General features: G+C 40.8%; 1 protein-coding gene across 1 annotated transcript in view; it reads left to right on the top strand.

The window, feature by feature from the left end:
• The window catches only part of LOC125921924 (astrotactin-2-like), a 116097-nt gene that overhangs the window by 37126 nt on the left and 64842 nt on the right, over positions 1-14129 (top strand). The gene's annotated exons all lie outside the window — the stretch shown is intronic.

The following is a 14129-nucleotide window of genomic DNA, read 5'->3' as shown; positions in this document are numbered from 1 at the left end:
TAAATGGACTCCATGCTCAGGCGGTGTCTTAGGGTCAGGACTATTTTCTGCTGAAGCCCCCTGCCCCTTCTGTGTCTCCCCCGCAGCCCTGGCCAGTGTAGCTTGGAGACCAGAGCAGGCACCTGGAAAGTGTCACTGAGAAACCAGCAGGTGTGTGCTTGAGAAAACGCTTAGGCCAGACTGTCTACCCTGTTTCTGCAGGGAGTTAGCAGTGCAAATTCAGGGATGGACTCTCTATGCCCTAACGCCCTATCTGTAAGGATAATTAAGTGGAGGCGAGGAGGCGGAAAGGAAGCCATGCAGGCAAATGCTAAGGACTCAGTGGAGTTTTACAGTGTGTCTGAGACTGAAAGAATGGGCGCATTGGGACCAGCTTGCTGAGTAGCCTGGGACAAGTCCCTTTCCCTCTCTGGGCCGCAGTTTGACCACATGCAAAATGAGATCTTTGGCCAATGACACCTAACGTTTCATCCAGTTTACCTAGTTTTCCATCCGGAGGAGTGAACTGGGAATTACCTCTGTCATGGACGGCCTCCAGGGTAGGGCTTGATCCTCAGCTATTCCTCGAAAATGGCACTGCTTTTTTTCCCCTCTCTTCTTCAGTCTCTTTCTGGTGACATCTTCCTATTTAAAAATGTCCTCATCTTTTGACATTCTGTGACTCAGAAAAATAATCCAGTGCTCGTGCAAGAATGTCTGTCATCGAAATATGCTCAGTGCTTTGCTAAGATCGGAAAACAGAATAAGGCATTTAGCAAGAGCCTGTTCGGTCCTACATATTATGCAAAAGGGGGTGGGGGAGCGTGTATGAGTTTGAACTCAGTTTAACAGAAAATTAATTTTATCTGCATGGTTCTCGTCCAGGGTTCTAGTTTTCCTTCTGGGACTTGCTTTAGGGTCTCCCCTTCTGCCTCAGTTACACTGAGGGCTGCAGGTGCCTTTGAGCAGGTGTTGCAACGGCTTGCTGCAGGCCCTAGATATGTATCAGCAAAATAAATAAGAAATAAATTAGTGTATGCAGACCTGAATTTATAGCTGTGTCTCCTCAGCTTAAGTGACTGCAGGGCAGTGTTGAGTAAATTATGCATGGGCTTAGATCTGAGGCTTGAATACAGAATCAGCCGTGTTCTTATCATTATTTTTCTCCCTGTGTACCTGGTGGTGGGGTAGTCTTTCTGTTGCAAAAAACAGTAGGAACAGCAGGTAGAGCAGTAATGGATTGTGACATAGCGACTGTCACCAGCTTCCAGTGAAGCACACTGCAGAGGTCAAGGGGAATCGACAGACTCCCGTTCTCATCCAAGCTCTGGAGATAACTCTCTCTTAGGCATTGGGCAAGTCTCTGAGAACCCCTGATCTTCAGTTTGCTCATGTCTAAACTTTTAATATTTGCCCCAATATAATGACGGTTGTGAAGAGTGCACAGTTACTTCCTGTTAATTACTCCCTTAAGGGTAAGTCGTGTGTCCAAGGTCACATGGTTAGTAACGTAGCTCGCTGCCTCCTTGCTGTGTGACCATGAGCAAGTTACTCAACATCTCTGTGTCTCCCTTTCCTCCTCTGTAAAATAGGCATGATAATGGTATCTCTTTATGGAGTTGTGATGAGGACTAAAATGCATTACCTCACAGTTTCCATGAGTGTCTGTAAAGTGCTTCTGAACAGGGCCCTGCACAGAGTTGGCACTGTATGTATTTGTTAAATAAAATAATTACAGTGAATGATGAGTAGGGACAATAGCCCCTCACTTGCTCAGTGACTCGAGGTGTTCAAGTTCTTGGTTTTTAGGTTTGTGAGACAGGATCACCTAACTTTCCCTATCAGGAAAAGTCTCTGAAAGTCTTTTTTTTTTAATTGAAGCAGAGTTGGGATACAAAATTAGTTTCAGATGTGCGCCATAGTGATCTGACATTTATATACGTTAGGGACACTCACCGCAGTAAGTGTACTTGTCATCTGTCACCATAGAAAGTTAATACACTGGTACTGACTCTATTTACTATGTCGTACTTTGCAACCACGTGAGACTTGGAGCTTGTTCCTCAAGCCCCTTCCCCTGTTTTGCCCCTGTCCTTCCCTGCCCCCGCCTCCCCGCGGGCAACTGCTAGCTTGTTCTCTATATTTATGACTCTGTTTTTTTTTGTTGTTGTTCTTTGTTTTGATATTTAGGTTCCACAGATCAGTGAAATCGTGTGGTATTTTTATTTCTTTGTCTGACTTATTTCCCTGAGCATAATACCCTCTAGGTCCATCCATGTTGTCACAAATGGTAAGATTTCATTCTTTGTATGTGGCTGAGTGGTATTCCATGGTGTGTGTGTGTGTGTGTGTGTGTGTGTGTGTGTACATATACACACACCACATCTTTATCCATTCATCTATAACTTTTTAAAAAAATGTTTATTTATTTTTGAGAGAGAGAGAGAGAGAAGAGCGCAAGTGGGGGAGGGGCAGAGAGAGACATTGACACAGAATCCGAAGCAGGCTCTAGGCTCTGAGCTGCCAGCACGGAGCCCGATTCAGGGCTCAAACTCATGGACCATAAGATCATGACCTGAGCTGAAGTTGGGCACTTAATGGACTGAGCCACCCACGCGCCCCTCCATTCATCTATTGGTGACACTTGGGCTGCTTCCATATCTTGGCTATTGTAAATAATGCTGCAGTAAACATCGGGTGCACATATCTTTTCTGATTAGTGTTTTCATTTTCTTCAGGCTGGATCGTAGGGTAGTTCTATTTTTAAGTTTTTAAGGAACTCCATACTGTTTCCCATAGTGGCTGCGCCAGTTTGCATTCCCACCGACAGTGCACTGAAGTTCCCTTTTCTCCACATTCTTGCCAGCACCTGTTATTTCCTGTCTTTTTGATACTAGCCTTAACAACAGATTTGAAGGGATATCTCATTGTGGCTTTGATTTACATTTTTCTGACATTCAGTGATATTGAAACAGTTTTTCATGAATCTGTTGGCCATTGGTATATCTCCTTAGGGAATATGTCTATGCAGGTCCTCTGGCCATTTTTTGATTGGATTGTTTGTTGTTGTTGCTGTTTTTGGTGTTGATATATCCAATAAGGGGTTAATATCCAAAATATAAGAAGAACTCTGAAAGTCTTAAATAAGAATGAATGGGCGGGAGTGTGCTGGCAGCTGTTGAAGCCCATCCAAATGCTGATAAACAGGACAAAAAAAGAAAATAAAACCCAGGTCTCCTAAAACCAACTGCAGTGTCAACATGTTTTGAAGATTGCCTATTAAGGATGCAAATGAGAAGTTACCCACACTTGTTAGAAGCACTGTAAACAAAACAATGAAAGCCATTAGCAGGTACTTGTGAGAAAGTTGGTAGAGAGATGTAGCACCTAATTGAATTAAGCAAGGGAAACAAACCTTTGCTCAAGGAGACCTTCCAGATTGGATCAGAGCTCTGTGACCTTGCTGAGTTCCTTGGGTAGGCTCAGGTTCAGTAAACCTCTCTGCAGCCAGTGAGTCACAGCAGCTAACTTTTATGAAGTGCCTCTTCTGTGCCATGGCTGTGGTTAGTGCTTCGATTACAAGAGCTGGTTTTTAATTCTCCTAACAACTCTACAAGGGACGTACTATTATGATCGCCAGTTACCATCAAGAAAACCAGGCACAGAATAGCTCTGTGACTTTCCCAAGGTCACACAGCTGGTACATGGGGGCATTAGGGCTCCAACCCAGGCTGTGTGGCTCTAGTCTCAGTCAAGACAGACCTGCTGTTATTCCTAGCCTCTGGCCACTTCTAGCTATGTGGTCTTAAGCAAGTCCCTAAACTTCTGTGAGCCTTTCCTTTTAAGTAGAATCAGATGCAATTGTGAGGATTGAATGGAATTATGCATGCACAGAGGCCAGCACGCGTGAGCACCCAGCGAATGGCAGTTATGGCCAGTCTAATAGGTGTAAAGCCAGCTAATTTAATCACTTGGTGACGGAATTGTAGGTTTTCTTTACCACCCTGTCTCCAGCACCTAGAACAGTGCCTGGCAATTAGTAGGTGCTCACATAATAATTGTTAAATGATGTTCTTCACTTAACATGGCTAAAGCAGTTGTCCCCAGCCCAGTCTTTCCAGCTGCAATTCCAGTTGTGTCCCTCGTCCTGAATGAGGCCTCTTCTTGGCCTGCACATCTGGAATTTTGACAATGTTGTTCCATCTGCCTCTCCTCCTCCTCTGTACCACCAATCCCCACCCCTTGCCTGTGGCCATTTAGCTTAGACAGCTCTGTTTCATCATCAAGACTCAGTGTGGATATAACCTTCTCTGACAAGTCTTCTCTGAGCCCCATGGGGTGCGGGAGTGAGAAGTGTAGTTACCCTGGAGCTGGGTAATAGAATACCTTGCCCTTTCAAGTGGATACTGCTTAAATATTGGCTCGGGATTTAGCAAGTGGGGTTAGGGCGTGCAAAGAAAGGACCTTTTTTCTTGTTTTATTTTGATTTGTATTTTTTTTCATTTCTACCCACAAGACGCTCTTGCAAGGACTGTTTGGTAGCTTTGAATTCTAATTTATCCCAGTGATATCTGGACACCCTGCAGACTGGACCTCCTGCCAGCTGCCTTGATAGCCAGCCCCTGGTCTACACAACTGAGTAAAGTATCTTTCTCTGGGATCACACAGCACCCCAGTGCTTCTCTCTGTGGTCACCCCGTTGCTCTTTTGACTTACCTGCTTTCCTGTGTGGACCTCATTGCACTGTGACGTCTTCATGATCAGGGACTAGGTCATAGTCACCTGGGTATCCCCATTGTCACTCCCCACTGTTTGCCCCAAGAACTTCTTCAAAACCATAACCGTTGAATTAAGGAATTCATCTATCTAGGATTTCTTGCACCTACTCTGTACCTGGCCTTTTATGGGATGCTGAGAACGCAAATAGGCATTGAGTTTGTACTCTGGGACAGAGGGGACACTGAGGACAGGTGGCTGAGCCTCACTTGGTCCTGATTGATGTTGATAGAGCAACAGGTACTATCAGGGTAGAGAGAAGCAGGTGAATTTGAGAGAAGTTGAGAAGGTCATCAGAAACTGAGCTGAAGCATTCAGAATGAATCTTTACAGGTGAGGGAGCATCCCCAAGCAATTACAGGTTGCTTGGTTACCTAGCAACCAAGTTGGTATCTTTTGTGTATGTGTGTTTATGATGTACTTCGTGCATTCTTTGACAAGGACTTAATATTATCCACATAAATCCAACCTATTAAAAAAAACATGTCATATAAAGTTAGGACTGACCGGAGCCATGTGTAAGGACAGAGAGAGAAAATGGTTGCAGGAGCCTGAAATGGGGGCATTACTCAACTGGAGATAAATTTAACTCTTTGCTTCTTGGCAACTGAAGTAAACAGAAAAGGCAAAACAAACAACCCCCCCCCAAACATATGGTGGATTATATAGTAGTCCTGGCTTGACAAAAGGAAGGTTGTGTTTTTGTTGTTTTATTGTGTTTTGTTTGTTTCAGGGGGTGAACACCTTTTCCTGGCATAATTTGCTAAGAGAGATGTTCCCTGTATATATATTTTTGTTCCCTGTATTTTTAAATAAGAAATTGTGATCAAGGTCATTCATATTTTTTGAAGTTTCAAGTATTTCTCAGATCTTTCAGAGGAGGAAACCGTGACCCAGAAGGATCTCACAGCCATTTAGGAGGTAAAGTTGGGACAGGAGATAACCCAAGCGTCTCTCTTCAAATTTGAATGGGATGTAAATGTAATTTTATTAACAATGTAATGAAAATGTGTTTAAAAATCTGGGCCGAAAGAGCACGTCTAGCCGCACATCCTCTCTAGGAGTGGAAAACGCTGACCTCCAGACTGCAGATAGTGATCTTAATTTTGACTTTCAGTAACTGGTTGGAGAGGTGTGGGATGTGTTTATTCACCACTTGTTTTGTTTTGGTTTCTGACTTTTAGGTTAGGGTCTGCATTTTCACCTCTGTGACTTCTGATCGAAGAAACGGGATTTTACCTCCCATAGTTAACACAGAACATCCACATACCAGGTTCTCGGCAGACATCACAACCTTATGCTCCCTGCTGCTTGAAGTATTTTGCAAAAGCTTTGCAAATTTGATGTTGATAGAGCAACAGGTACTAGCTGTTGCTAGTAAAACATATTCACAGACATTTGACTGAAGCACACAGAGTTCATCCATTCATTCAGAGAGATTTTTCCACTGTGGGATCTGTGAAACATGAGTCCCATATGCAGCTGAAAGGCAGAAAAGGGTAGCTCAGTGGTCACATTCCTATGTGGATGGGAAATTGTACTCTATAACTGCCTTTAAGGTTCATGGTGCACCTGAGGGTAGTAAAGGCTCTGACAAGTCCTGCGGTGGTGATATATCATAATTCACTTGTTCTAAAGTGCCCACATTTTCCGCTTTCGAACATCTCTGAAATCAGGATGCATTTTACTATCAATGCTTTGAAAGATTTTTTAAAAATGTTTTTCTTAGTGTTAGGTGACATGCTAATGTTTCTCACAAGTGTTGAGGGTCTTAGAGTAGATACATCATTATATAAGTTAACCAGAATTCCCCCATGGAATTCTGTTTCCTTTCCTTTCCTTTCCTTTCCTTCTTTCCTTCTTTTCTAAAGAATACCCTTGGGTACCTTACATTCAAAATGGCTTTTCTGGAAACTAAATCTTGAGTGAAACCTTCAGACAGAGACCACCCTGAAAACAGTTTTACTAATCTTTATTTTGGTTAATGTTGAGACAGTCCCAAGGGCCTTCATGAGAAAGGCCCCCATGATATTGGATTGTAGGGTTCCTGTGGCTCAGGACCTTACCTTCTAGGCCACAGAGAGTCATGGTCCAGACAGCCCCAGGATGGGATTCATTACGGGTGTCTGATTCAGTAAAGCTGGACGGCACCTGCTACGGTCTTGTCTTGTGGTGGGATACTCAGATTCAGCCCTGACATTGGTCCAAGTCAGTGTTGTATGCCGTTCCTTGAGCTCTTCTGACCTTACATGTTCTATGTTTTTACATTCCCCGCCCCACCCCCCCAGGATCTGATTCTTTTTGCCATTTAAAGAAAAAATTTCTAGTCTGTGCATTGCCATCTATAATCTTATAGGCTCCACAAACCGTTGAGGAATGAATGAATAACTGAGCAAGTAAATACATGAATAAATAAACACCCTGCTTGGAGAATCTGTGTAAATGCCATCCCTCTCTAAGGTCCCAGATTCCTCTTTTGAAAGACAAGCAGATTGGAAATAGTCATTTGTGCTGAAATGAAATGAGTACTAGATGTGGAGTAAGAAGATCCAGGTCAAGGTACTGGTTTTTCCAAAGTGCTGGTATGATCTTGGTTGTGGAATTTTAAAGTGCCAGCCTCGAGGTCCTTGGTGGCTGTGTTGGAATGAAACTCCCCATCTCGTGATGTTGCTGTAGGGATTAAATAAAACATGCTCTTGGCTAAACACGTATAGGTTTTATGGTACAATCTCTAAAGGCCCATCTAGTTCTAGTATTCTCTATAATGTGATAGGTGTGTTAAGGGTAACACATTCATTGCCTACAGCTAAAATGCCCAGTTTGTATCTTTGTACTTATTTTATGGTTTTCATTTTGGCATATGTATAAATATAGTTCCATGCAGATCTTGGCTGGTTTCCTGTGAGCCTACACTCTTTAGAATTTCTGTAAGAAAATCTCCCAGACGACAGAATGTTCTAAAGAAACTGTATAATTATGTCGCATGGAAAAAAAAAAACCAACAACTAAACAGACCTTTGCATAAATCATCCATCTTGTGCCCTGAGGTGGCTTGGGGGAGAGAGTTTCTCATGTTTCAAAACTCAGAGGATCATTTACCTCTGAGTCCCTATGTTTTTATGAGTCTCTGTTTTTTTCCCCTCCCCGCATGTCTAAGTGTCTTACTAAGCATACCCCAAACCTTTTATCTCCCCTCCTTCCTCTCCTGTTGAGCCACAATCCTTTCCTACCCCCAGACAAAAATAAATAAATAACCATGAAACTACAGGTGTAATATGGCTAAAATTTCTCTTTCACACACACGTGGCACACACACACTCATACACATGCTTTGAAATATGAACTCCCAGGTCTGCTTCCTAGCACCACGGTAAACAAGGTGTATCTCCATGGGCAAGTCACTTACCGGTTTTCTCATCTGAACATGAGCAATGCCTCCCTGCTACGGTCTTCCTTTAGTTTCCTAATGCTTTGATGATGAATTGCCACAAACGTAGCGGCTTAAAACCTCACAGATTTATTATTTACACCTGTGGAGGTCACAATTTCTAAAACTGAGGCATCAGCAAGATTCTTAAGGCCAGAAGAACAGTCTGTTTCTATCTGTCTCTCCTCTGATTCCACACTATATCTCCTTCTCTGACTATGACACATTTGTCTACTTCTTATGCTCTTATAAGGACCCCCTTTTAAAAAATGTTTTTTAATGTGTATTTATTTTTGAGAGAGAGAGAGAGACAGAATCCAAAGTAGGCTCCAGGGCCCGAGCTGTCAGCGCAGAGCCTGATGCAGGGCTCGAACTCACCAAGTGTGAGATCATGAGCTGAGCCGAAGTCAGATGCTTAACCAACTGAGCCACCCAGACACCCCTTTTTAAAATTTTTAATGTTTATTTATTTATTTATTTATGAGAGAGAGAGAGAGAGAGAGAGAGAGAGAGAGAGAGACAGTCAGTCAGAATCTGAAGCAGGGTCCAGGATCCAAGCTGTCAGCACAGAGCCTGACATGGGGCGCAAACCCATGAACCATGAGATCATGACCTGAGCCAAAGTCAGATGCTTAACCAACTGAGCCACCCAGGCTCCCCTTATAAGGACCCTTTTGATTACATTGAGTCCAACTAGATAATCAAGAACAATCTTCCCACCTCGAAAGTCTTAATCATACTTACAAAGTTCCTTTTGCCATGTATGGTAACATATCCATAGGTTGTAAGGACCTATGGTTGTTAGGACACAGACATTTTGGGGGCACCATTATTCTACCTAATTCAGGTTGTAATAAGGAGCAGGTCAGTTTGTATATAGGGAAATATTCCACTAGACTGGAATCTTAACTGTAGGGCTGAGCTTTGCATGTATGTGTGTATGTATGTATGTGTATATATGTACATGTGTATATGTGTGTATGTATATGTATATGCATACGAATATAAATACACAGGCATACATATGTATATAATGTAAATATTTAACTTGAACTGTAATAATTATGTATACACTTATCTATTTAAAATACATGAATGCTATATGTATGGATGTATCATTTATCAAGAGCAGTGTTGCAATGGCACCGTATGTTTCACGTTGTCTGTTACACGACAGATACTATTTTGTCCTTTAGGTAAGTTATGTCATTTCTCACATAAGCTCTGTGGTAAGGATAACTTTTATCCCCATTTAATAGATTGTGTCACTGAGGCCTACAGAAGTTAATAGATTGTGTCAGGGTCATATGGCTGATAAGGAGCATAGCTTCCCTTTGAACCCAGGTTTAATTAGATACAAACTCTGAGCTCCACACCTGTGTCTCCCTTAAGTAAGGGAGCATGAAATCTCAGTAAATTCACCGAAGTAGAAATTATACAAGCTATATTCCAGACTAGAATGCAATAATATTACATATTAACAGCAGTCTAGTTAGCAGATGCATCAGTCTACTTGAGAATTTTTTTTACATTTAAACAACTAAACCTCCTAAGTAACACTTGAGTAAGGAGAAAAATCAAACTTAAATGACCACGTCCTTAGAAATGAGTAGGAGCAGGCAGACTGTATATTCACATTCATGGAACATGGGCAAAGCAGTCAGAGCTCCGTGTCATGTACTCAGAAGCAAGACAGATTGAAAATAAACAAATAAGTATTCAAATCAAGAAGCCAGAAAAAGAATTATAAAACAAAGTCAAAGAAAGCAGCAGGAAGGAATTAATACAAATAAAAGCTGAAATAAATGAAATAGGAGAAAAAAAGGAGCCTCAACAATAAAATGCAAAAGCCTTTTGAAATCAGAGAGGGAGAGAGAACACAAGGACATTAGGAATGAGCTAGAGACAAACCCATAGAAGCACAGAAGATAAAGCAAATTTAATGAGAATACTGTGTACAACTTTATACCAATAAATTTGCAAGTCTTGATAAAATGCATTATTTTCTTGGAAAATATAAATTACCAAGTTTCACTCATGATGGTGTAGAAAATCTAAACAGACAGATAACATAAAATAAAATGATCAGAGAGCTAAATATCTACAATTGAAAAGAAGTCATGAGCTCATGGGTTTTATAGGCAGGTCCTATCAAATCATTAAGGAATGCATAACCACTCTCTTATATAAACTGAACCAGAGAAAGAAAATAAAATGGCTGTTTTCTAATTTATTCCAAAATCCTAGCATAGTTCTAATGCCCAAACGAGGCAAATATATACTCATCCATTTAGAAAAATCTGGTACATGTATTAGAACTGATGAGCTCTTTATGTGGTACGGTGAAAAATCAACTTACAGAAATCAGTAATAGCTTTCCTCAATATCAGCAGTTTCTACTAGAAAATACAAGGGAAAACCTAAGTGAAAACCTGATCCTACTTCTGTAGTGGAAAAGGATGTAATAATAGCAGCGACCACTGACTGTAAGTTTGGGTACACCGAATTCCAGACATAACTCATTTAATCTTCACAGTGGCTCTTTGAGGTGAGTACTTCTTTATAGGTAAGCAGAGCAAGTACAGAGAGGCTAAGAATTTGTCCAAGGCCACACAGCTAATGGGAGACAAAATCAGGATTTGGCCCCTGGTGATCTGCATCTAAAATGTATGTCTGTAACCTGTAGAACCCTGCATATTGTACCCATACCTAAGAATAAGCCCCGAGAAGACTCTTAAAACCAGAAGTCTAAAACTTCAGAGAAGGCTTTAAAGGAACGCTTAATATATAAACCAGAAAGGGAGGGAGGCAAACCATAAGAGACTCCTAAATACTGAGAACGAACTGAAGGTTGATGGGGGTGGGGGATAGGGGAAAGTGCGTGATGGGCATTGAGGAGGGCACCTGTTGGGATGAGCACTGGGTGTTGTATGGAAGCCAATTTGACAAGAAATTATATTTCATATAAAACATTAAGTTTTGATTGTAATAAAAGGTGTTTGAGCCACACTGGTTTTGGAGCCTTTAAAAATCTAAATAACAGGAAAACAGTGTCTACAAAAAATAATAAAAAAATTAAAAAACAGTAAAGGAACACTTAATAAATGGAGATGGAAACTATTTCTGAATTAGAAAACTCACAACTGTAAAGATCCTAGGATAAGATCAGCTGTGTTGCTGTAACAAATGAAGCCTCCCAAGCCGGAGACGTGTACACAAAAGTTTATTATACACTTTTCATGCAAGATCCATTGTGATTGAGGTGAACTTCTCCAACTGCAAGTATGCATTTCGACCACATGCTCTCCAAACTTGCCATAGCAAGAGAAGAGGGGGCTTGAGAATCAGACAGGATGTTTTGAAGGTCTGAGTCTGGCAGCAGCTTGCATCACGTCAGCACAGATTCCATCATTCAGAATCCCGTCACGTGGCCCCTCTGGCCCACCTGCAGGGGAAGCTTGGTTGCACAGTCTATGGTACAGCTCCAGAAAGAGGACCCAGTGTAGGGAACGGAAGACATTGTCTCTGCCACAGTTGGTGGTGGTGCCCAACATAGAGTTGAGTCTCAATATGTATTTCTTACAGGGGGACATTTTTTTTTAAATTCCCCCCACATTGGTCTACAAATTCAATGTGATATCACCCAAAATTCTACTAGGGTTTTATGTGGAATTTGACAAGTCAAAATTAAAATTCATTTGAATGGGAAAATAATAAGACGAGTGAGGAAGTTTTGAGATAGAAAATTAGTGTTTACAATGGGGAGGAGACTTACTTGACTATATCCAGACCACGCCTCAAAGCTACAGTAATTCAAGTAGTATATAATCTTTTTCATGTTTTTTCTATTTCTGAGAGAGGGAGAGGGAGAGAGAGAGAGACAGAGACAGAGACAGAGACAGAGGCAAAGAGAGAGGGAGACCAAGGATCCAAAGCAGGCTCTGCCCTGACAGCCGAGAGCTTGATGCGGAGTTCAAACTCATGAACCCTGAGATCATGACCTGAGCTGATGTTGGATGCTCAACTGACTGAGCCACCCAGGAACCCCTCAAGTAGTATAGAATTATTGCAGGAAAATACAGACAGCTAAATAGGAAAAATTCCAACCATGTATACATGGCATACATAGTGATTTAGTATATGACAAAATAGTATTTTACATTAGTTAGTGAACAGATGGACCCTTCAGGTAATGGTTACTCATTTTGAAAATAATGAAGTTAAAATAACCACTCACATCATGTACAAAATTAAATCCATACAGATTAAACAACCAACGATTTTTAAAAACCTATATAAATACTAGAATAATATATAGAAATGTGTTTTATCATCTGTCGCTTCCTAAGCATTGAACCAAATTCAGAAGCAGTTAAGGACCAGGATAGAGAGGTTATAAGATATCAAAAGTAAGGTTAAAACACAAGTACAGAGTGAAAGAAAATTTCAATATGTATGGAAGGAGAAGGAGAACTCCAGAAAATATGCAAAGCATACATAAGCCAATAAGGAGAAAGACAAGAATCACAATAGGAAAATGGTTAAAGCACATGGATGGACAACCTATAGAAGGAGAAATACACATGGCCATGACATCAAAAGGTGGGGAACCTCAGCAGTAATCAGGGAAATGCCAATCAAAACAAAAATGAGTTTTTTTCCAATCCCATATTGGTGATAATGAACATAAAAGTTATGGGGAAATGGGCTTTCTCAATCATCAGTGATAGGGTTGTAGACTGGTAGAGCCCCAACAGACAGCCATTATTAAATCTACCAAAATTTTTAAATTCATAAACCACTGACCCAGCAATCCTTTTTCTAAGATTTTTTTTAGTAGAAACACATACATGTACAGAATGATATATGTACAAAGATCTTCATTATGATACCATTTGCAATAATAAACAGCTATAAACAACCAAAATGCTCATTAATAAAGATTAGCTAAAGGCATTATGGTACATTTATACCGTGCAATGCCAAATAACCATCAGAAAGATCTATATGAATACTGGTTTGAAAAGATGTCTAAGAAATAGTATTAAGTACAAATGCATATCTTATAACAATGTATGGTGTACTTACGAGTTTATTATGAAAAATTTATATATATATAATTATTATATGCGTAATATTGTATTTATAAATGTATTTTTAAAAACCTAGAAGAATACATAATAGTTAACAATGATGACTACTTATATTAAGTAAAAATATGTGAGGAGTGGAAATGAGGAACTCTATAGACTTTGATAATGTTTAATCATTTATAACAAGAGTATATTTATTCACAGGTGCATGCGTGTGTGCGTGTGTGTGTGTGTCTGTGTGTGTGTATAAAGAGAGGAAGCTCTACTCCAGTAAACCATTTCTCATATTTGCTGGGAACCTCCTGGGAATAGATGGCTGGAACTAGACTTCATTAGGAACTTACCATATACTCTGTGCATTCATGTAACTCATGTCATGTGTACTCCACCTTTATCAAGGGAGAGTTACTTACATTTAACAAATGCAAAAAGAAGAGGGGATAGACTTGGTGAAGGCACCAGGACAGGCCTTCTTCCAACAACCTTCTGCTGTACTTGGGCAGAAGCATGTAGGAAGGACAGTTGGTGCATCTGTTCAACACACTAGAGGTGATAAGAGAACAAGGGAAGAGTGACAGCTTGCTTTATGCAGGAGACATTCCTGGCTTTTCACTAGAGTGATCTTGAGTCAGCGTTTCAGCTCTTCCTATTTGCTTCCTGCCTTCAGTTGAGTTCCACGTGTCTGGCATCAGCTACTAGTTCTTTCAACCTAGGAATATTTTCTTCCCAAACCCATCGCATAGAGCCTCTCCCTTCTTCTGTATGAGTTTCTGAGTCTCTCTGCAGTCAGAGTCAATAGATTTTCACAAATAAGAGCTTTCCTGCTTTCTACTGCCTCTAACTGGCACAGCCTT

This window comes from Panthera uncia, chromosome D4, assembly GCF_023721935.1.
Source record: "Panthera uncia isolate 11264 chromosome D4, Puncia_PCG_1.0, whole genome shotgun sequence".
Classification (NCBI taxonomy): Eukaryota; Metazoa; Chordata; class Mammalia; order Carnivora; family Felidae; genus Panthera; species Panthera uncia.
Note: the sequence above shows the minus strand (reverse complement) of the source record. Positions and strands in the feature narration are given on the sequence as shown.